This window comes from Balaenoptera acutorostrata, chromosome 2, assembly GCF_949987535.1.
Source record: "Balaenoptera acutorostrata chromosome 2, mBalAcu1.1, whole genome shotgun sequence".
NCBI classification, from domain to species: Eukaryota; Metazoa; Chordata; class Mammalia; order Artiodactyla; family Balaenopteridae; genus Balaenoptera; species Balaenoptera acutorostrata.
In genome coordinates this window covers 130,028,177-130,036,428 of record NC_080065.1, presented here as the reverse complement: position 1 = coordinate 130,036,428, position 8,252 = coordinate 130,028,177, and positions in this window count along the sequence as shown.

Below are 8,252 nucleotides of genomic sequence, written 5' to 3'. Positions count from 1 at the left end.
TTCCCACCAACAGTGCAAGAGGGTTCCCTTTTCTCCACACCCTCTCTAGCATTTATTGTTTGTAGATTTTTTGATGATGGCCATTCTGACCGGTGTGAGATGATATCTCATTGTAGTTTTGATTTGCATTTCTCTAATGATTAATGATGTTGAGCATTCTTTCATGTGTCTGTTGGCAATCTGTATATCTTCTTTAGAGAAATGTCTATTTAGGACTTCTGCCCATTTTTGGATTGCATTGTTTGTTTTTTTGATATTGAGCTGCATGAGTTGCTTGTATGTTTTGGAGATTAATCCTTTGTCAGTTGCTTCATTAGCAAATAATTTCTCCCATTCTGAGGGTTGTCTTTTCATCTTGTTTATGGTTTCTTTTGCTGTGCAAAAGCTTTTAAGTTTCATTAGGTCCCATTTGTGTATTTTTGTTTTTATTTCCATTTCTCTAGGAGGTGAGTCAAAAAGGAACCTGCTGTGATTTATGTCATAGAGTGTTCTGCCTATGTTTTCCTCTAAGAGTTTGATGGTGTCTGGCCTTACATTTAGGTCTTTAATCCATTTTGAGTTTATTTTTGTGTATGGTGTTAGGGAGTGTTCTAATTTCATTCTTTTACATGTAGCTGTCAAGTTTTCCCAGCACCACTTATTGAAGAGGCTGTCTTTTCTCCACTGTATATGCTTGCCTCCTTTATCAAAGATAAGGTTACCATATGTGCATGCATTTAACTCTGGGCTTTCTATACTGTTCCATTGATCTATATTTCTGTTTTTGTGCCAGTACCATACTGTGTTAATTACTGTAGCTTTCAAGTTTAGTCTGAAGTCAGGGAGCCTGATTCCTCCAGCTCCGTTTTTCTTTCTCAAGATTGTTTTGGCTATTCGGGGTCTTTTGTGTTTCCATACAAATTGTGAATTTTTTTGTTCTAGTTCTGTGAAAAATGCCAGTGGTAGTTTCATAGGGATTGCATTGAATCTGTAGATTGCTTTGGGTAGTTGAGTTATTTTCACAATGTTGATTTTTCCAATCCAAGAACATGGTATATCTCTCCATCTATTTGTATCATCTTTAATTTCTTTCATCAGTGTCTTATAACTTTCTGCATACAGGTCTTTTTTCTCCTAGGTAGGTTTATTCCTAGATATTTTATTCTTTTTGTTGCAATGGTAAATGGGAGTGTTTTCTTAATTTCACTTTCAGATTTCTCATCATTAATGTATAGGAATGCAAGAGATTTCTGTGCATTAATTTCGTATCCTGCTACTTTACCAAATTCATTGATTAGCTCTGGTAGTTTTCTGGTAGCATCTTTAGGATTCTCTATGTATAGTATCATGCCATCTGCAAACAGTGACAGCTTTACTTCTTATTTTCTGATTTGGATTCCTTTTATTTCTTTTTCTTCTCTGACTGCTGTGGCTAAAACTTCCAAAACTATGTTGAATACTAGTGGTGAGAGTGGGCAACCTTATCTTGTTCCTGATTTTAGTGGAAATGGTTACAGGTTTTCACCATTGAGGACGATGTTGGCTGTGGGTTTGTCATATACGGCCTTTATTATGTTGAGGAAAGTTCACTCCATGCCTACTTGCTGGAGGGTTTTTATCAAAAATGGGTGTTGAATTTTGTCAAAAGCTTTCTCTGCATCTATTGAGAGGATATTATGGTTTTTCTCCTTCAGTTTGTTAATATGGTGTATCACATTGATTGATTTGCGTATATTAAAGAATCCTTGCATTCCTGGGATAAACCCCACTTGATCATAGTGTATGATCCTTTTAATGTGCTGTTGTATTCTGCTTGCTAGTATTATGTTGAGGATTTTTGCATCTATGTCCATCAGTGATATTGGCCTGTAGTTTTCTTTGTTTGTGACGTCTTTGTCTGGTTTTGGTATCAGAGTGATGGTGGCCTCGTAAAATGAGATTGGGAGTGTTCCTCCCTCTGCTATATTTTGGAAAAGTTTGAGAAGGACAGGTGTTAACTCTTCTCTAAACGTTTGATAGAATTCGCCTGTGAAGCCATCTGGTTCTGGGCTTTATTTTGTTGGAAGATTTTTCATCACAGTTTCAATTTCAGTGCTTGTGATTGGTCTGTTCATATTTTCTATTTCTTCCTGGTTCAGTCTCAGAAGGTTGTGCATTTCTAAGAATTTGTCCCTTTCTTCCGGGTTTTCCATTTTATTGGCATATAGTGGCTTGTAGTAATCTCTCAAGATCCTTTGTATTTCTGCAGTGTCAGTTGTTTCTTCTCCTTTTTCATTTCTAATTCTATTGATTTGAGACTTCTCACTTTTTCTCTTGATGAGTGTGGCTAATATTTATCAATTTTGTTTATCTTCTCAAAGAACCAGCTTTTAGTTTTATTGATCTTTGCTATCGTTTCTTTCATTTCTTTTTCATTTATTTCTTATCTGATCTTTATGACTTCTTTCCTTCTGCTAACTTTGGGGTTTTTTTGTTCTTCTTTCTCTAATTGCTTTAGGTGTAAGCTTAGGTTGTTTATTTGAGATATTTCTTGTTACTTAAGGTAGGCTTGTATAGCTATAAACTTCCCTCTTAGAACTGCTTTTGCTGAATCCCATAGGTTTGGGTTGTTGTGTTTTCATTGTCATTTGTTTCTAGGTATTTTTTGACATCCTCTTTGATTTCTTCAGTGATCTCTTGGTTATTAAGTAGTGTGTTGTTTAGCCTCCATGTGTTTGTATTTCTTACAGATTTTTTCCTATAATTGATATCTAGTCTCAGCATTGTGGTCGGAAAAGATACTTGATACAATTTCAATTTTCTTAAATTAACCAAGTCTTGATTTGTGACCGAACACATTATGTATCCTGGAGAATGTTCCATGAGCACTTGAGAAGAATGTGTATTCTGTTGTTTTTGGATGGAATGTCCTATAAATATCAGTTAAGTCCATCTTGTTTAATGTATCATTTAAAGCTTGTGTTTCCTTATTTATTTTCATTTTGGATGATCTGTCCATTGGTGAAAGTGGGGTGTTAAAGTCCCTTCGTATGACTGTGTTACTGTCAATTTCCCCTTTTATGGCTGTTAGTATTTGCCTTATGTATTGAGGTGCTCCTATGTTGGGTGCATAAATATTTACAATTGTTATATCTTCTTCTTGGATTGATCCCTTGATCATTATGTAGTGTCCTTCTTTGTCTCTTGTAATAGTGTTTTTTTAAAGTCTATTTTGTCTGATATGAGAATTGCTACTCCAGCTTTGTTTTATTTCCATTTGCATGGAATATCTTTTTCCATCCCCTCACTTTCAGTCTGTATGTGTCCCTAGGTCTGAAGTGGGTCTCTTGTAGACAGCATATATACAGGTCTTGTGTTTGTATCCATTCAGCCGGTCTATGTCTTTTGGTTGGAGCATTTAGTCCATTTACATTTAAGGTAATTATTGATATGTATGTTCCTATTACCATTTTCGTAATTGTTTTGGGTTTATTATTGTAGGTCTTTTCCTTCTCTTGTGTTTCCTGCCTAGAGAAGTTTCTTTACCATTTGTTGTAAAGCTGGTTTGGTGGTGCTGAATTCTCTTAGCTTTTGCTTGCCTGTAAAGCTTTTAATTTCTCCCTCAAATCTAAATCAGATCCTTGCTGGGTAGAGTAATCTTGGTTGTAGGTTTTTCTCCTTCATCACTTTAAATATGTCCTGCCACTCCCTTCTGGCTTGCAGAGTTTCTGCTGAAAACTCAGCTGTTAACCTTATGGGGATTCCCTTATGTGTTACTTGTTGTTTTTCCTTTGCTGCTTTTAATATTTGTTCTTTGTATTTAATTTTTGATAGTTTGATTAATATGTGTCTTGGCATGTTCCTCCTTGGATTTATCCTGTATGGGACTCTCTGTGCTTACTAGACTTGATTAACTATTTCCTTTCCCATATTAGGGAAGTTTTCAACTATAATGACTTCAAATATTTTCTCAGTCCCTTTCTTTTTCTCTTCTTCTTCTGGGACCCCTATAATTCATATGTTGGTGCATTTAATATTGTCCTAGAGGTCTCTGAGACTGTCCTCAATTCTTTTCATTCTTTTTTCTTTATTCTGCTCTGCAGTAGTTATTTCCACTATTTTATCTTCCAGGTCACTTATCCATTCTTCTGCCTCAGTTATTCTGCTATTGATCCCTTCTAGAGAATTTTTAATTTCATTTATTGTGTTGTTCATCTGTGTTTGTTTGTTCTTTAGTTCTTCTAGGCCCTTGTTAAACGTTTCTTTTATTTTCTCTATTCTATTTCCAAGATTTTGTATCATCTTGACTATCATTATTCTGAATTCTTTTTCAGGTAGACTGCCTATTTCCTCCTCATTTGTTAGGTCTGGTGGGTTTTTACCTTGCTCCTTCATCTGCTGTGTGTTTCTCTGTCTTCTCATTTTGCTTACCTTACTGTGTTTGGGGTCTCCTTTTTGTAGGCTGCAGGTTCGTAGTTTCTGTTGTTTGTGGTGTATGTCCCCAGTGGCTAAGGTTGGTTCAGTGTGTTGTGTAGGCTTCCTGGTGGAGGGGACTAGTGCCTGTGTTCTGTTGGATGAGGCTGGATGTTGTCTTTCTGGTGTGCAGGTCCACGTCTGGTGGTGTGTTTTGGGGTGTCTGTGGCCTTATTATGATTTTAGGCAGCCTCTGTGCCAATGGATGGGGGTTGTGTTCCTGTCTTGCTAGTTGTTTGGCATAGGGTGTCCTGCACTGTAGCTTGCTGGTCGTTGAGTGGAGCTGGGTTTTGGCATTGAGATGGAGATCTCTGGGAGATTTTCACCGTTTGATATTACGTGGAGCTGGGAGGTCTCTTGTGGACCAGTGTCCTGAACTTGGCTCTTCCACTTCAGAGGCACAGCCCTGACACCTGGCTGGAGCACCAAGAGCCTTTCATCCACACGGCTCAGAATAAAAGGGAGAAAAGAAAGAAAGAAAGAAGAAGATAAAATAAAATAAAGTAAAATAAAGTTATTAAAATAAAAAATAGTTATTAAGAAAAAAAAACTTAAGTAATAAAAAAAAATGGACAGACAGAACCCTTGGACAAATGGTAAAAGCAAAGCTATACAGACAAAATCACACACAGAAGCATACACATACACACTCACAAAAAGAGAAAAAGGGAAAAAATATGTATATATCATTGCTCCCAAAGTCCACCTCCTCAATTTGGGATGATTCATTGTCTATTCAGATATTCCATAGATGCAGGGCACATCAAGTTGACTGTGGAGCCTTAATCCGCTGCTTCTGAGGCTGCTGGGAGAGATTTCCCTTTGTGTTCTTTGTTCGTACAGCTCCTGGGGGTTCAGCTTTGGATTTGGCCCCGACTCTGCATGTAGGTCACCTGAGGGTGACTGTTCTTCGCTCAGACAGGATGGGGTTAAAGGAGCAGCTGATTCGGGGCTCTGGATCACTCAGGCCGAGGGGAGGGAGGGGTACGGATGCGGGGCGAGCCTGCGGCGGCAGAGGCTGGCGTGCCGTTGCACCAGCCTGATGCGCACCCTGCGTTCCCCGGGGAAGTTGTCCCTGGATCATGGGACTCTGGCAGTGGCGGGCTGCACAGGCTCCCGGGAGGGGAGGTGTGGATAGTGATCTGTGCTTTCACACAGGCTTCTTGGTGGCAGCAGCAGCAGCCTCAGCGTCTCATGCCCGTCTCTGGGGCCCGCGCTGATAGCGGTGGCTCATGCCCGTCTCTGGAGCTCGTTTAGGCGGTGTTCTGAATCCTCTGTCCTCGTGCACCAGGAAACAAAGAGGCAAGAAAAACTCTCTTGTCTCTTAAGCAGGTCCAGAGTTTTTCCCAGACTCCCTCCCAACTAGCTGTGGTGTGCTAACCCCTTCAGGCTGTGTTTACGCAGCCAACCCCAGTCCTCTCCCTGGGATCCGACCGAAGCCCGAGCCTCAGCTCCCAGCCCCCGCCCGCCCTGGTGGGTGTGCAGACAAGCCTCTCGGGCTGGTGAGTGCTGGTCGGCACCACTCCTCTGTGCGGGAATGTCTCCGCTTTGCCCTCCGCACCTGTTGCTGCACTCTCCTCCGTGGCTCCGAAGCTTCCCCCCTCCACCCCCTGCAGTCTCCACACGCGAAGGGTTTCCTAGTGTGTGGAAACCTTTCCTCCTTCACAGCTCCCTCCCGCTGGTGCAGGTCCCATCCCTATTCTTTGTCTCTGTGTTTTTTTTTTTTTTCTTTTGCCCTACCCAGGTGCGTGGGGAGTTTCTTGCCTTTTGGGAGGTCTGAGGTCTTCTGCCAGTGTTCAGTAGGTGTTCTGTAGGAGTTGTTGCACATGTAGATGTATTTCTGATGTATCTGTGGGGAGGAAGGTGATCTCCGTGTCTTACTCTTCCGCCATCTTGAAGCTCCTCCCCCACATTGACATTTTAAAAACATTTCTTGAGTGTGCCATACTCTTTCTTCATTCTAGGCCTTTGCATATTCTGTTCTCTTTGCCTGGAATGCCCTTTCACCAATTATTCTCTAACATAGTTCCTACTCCTTTGTAGTGATTGAATAATGTCCCCCCAAAATTCATGTCTCCCTGGAGCCTCAGTATAAAACTTTATTTGTAAATACTGTCTTTGCAGAAGTAACTAGGATAATTATTGAAATGAGATTATATTAGATTAGGATGGGCACTAAATCCCATGAGGATGTCCTTGTAAGAGACAGACAAGGACATACAGAGATACAGAAAAGAAGGCAATGTGAAGATGAAGTCAGAGATTGGAGTAATGAATTTATAAGCCAAGGAAAGCCAAGGATTGCCTGCAACCACCTGAAGCTAGGAGATGGGCATGGGACAGGGTCTGTCTCAAAGGCTCCAGAAGGAACCTGTGTGGACACTTTGATTTTGGATTTTCAACCTCGTGAACTGTGAGATTACATTTCTGTTGTTTTAAGTTAACTACTTTGTGGGACTTTGTTACAACAACCCTAGAAAATCAATATATCTTTCTTTGGATATCACTGTACATGGTACCTCCTTTGCAAAACCTTCCCTTATACCACTAGTCTGAATCAAGTAGCCCTTTAATGTGTTGCCCTAGCATCTTCTATTTTTTTCCACTTCATTATGTTTAAATTTCTTTTTTGCTTTGCTTCCAGGAATCTATACTACACAGCCTTTCACAGATGTGTGCCTAGGACCTATCACAGTGACCAGCATGTAACAGGTTTCCACAAGCATGCTCTGATTGATTTACTGTACCTTATTACTCTCTCTCCTTCTGGCACCTAGTAAAGTGGCTGCTACATAGCAAGTGCTCAGTAAATGTTGTTTACTCAGTGATGGATTCTGTCAGTTGGCTCATGCTGCTAGTAGTGGCGTGGACCATTGACTATGGCTCACACCCATCCTTAGCCTCACTAAAGTGTGTAGAGCTTGCCCAGAGGAGGTTCCATTTGTATAGCCCTTAATAATTCCACAATCCCTTCTCACCCAAAACTGAAGGTGAATGTCCAAAAGCCCTGTGAATCTTGTGTAACAACTGTTCTTATAACCAATTTGAGGGAAAAAAGCCAGATCTTATAACTAGACAGTCACAGTAGAACTGAGAAGTTCTGATTCCATATTCATCATTCCTGCCACTGAATTCTATGACCCTGTTAACACTGGCACAAAAACAATCCAATCTTTCAATTATCCATTTAAACAAAACGCTTTTACTGATCCTTGTGACAGGTAAAGGAAAAACTGTTGAGAGGGCTTAAGCAAGATGACAGGGAGTATAGGGCAATAGGATTCTAAGGGCATATATCCCAGGAGAATCTCAAGTGATGGCAGATAGTCATAGCTGTCATATGAGCTCTTGTTAGTCTTCTTGGTCATTTCCAGATGTGTCCTACCTCATCAGAAACATGCTATGGAGCCAGCAAACCAGTAGGTAATGTGAAAACTAAATGGAAAAAGAAGTAAAAGAAGAACTAGAGAGTGCATACTTGTTCTGAATAAAACAAGAGGAAATGCAATTGTGCATTACAATGAGTCAGTGTTCTACAAAAGCCATGGAGTTGACCATGTGATTGAGAGTGAAAAGCAAAGAACTTTGGTAGTGGAGAGGAAGGCAAAAATAGCAACATATTTTTTCTTTCAAAATTCCACTTGAGGAGTAGTTGGAAGCTAGTCAGGCCTGGGATTTCCAGATTTCTCCTGAGATGAATAAATGATGTTTGTTCTCTTTGTGTGTGTGAAATAAGCTCACAGAAATATATGTATATCTCCATAGTATATCTGTCCCCTGAGAGAAGAAAAAACTTTTTTTATTTGTAAGACTGAAACAGA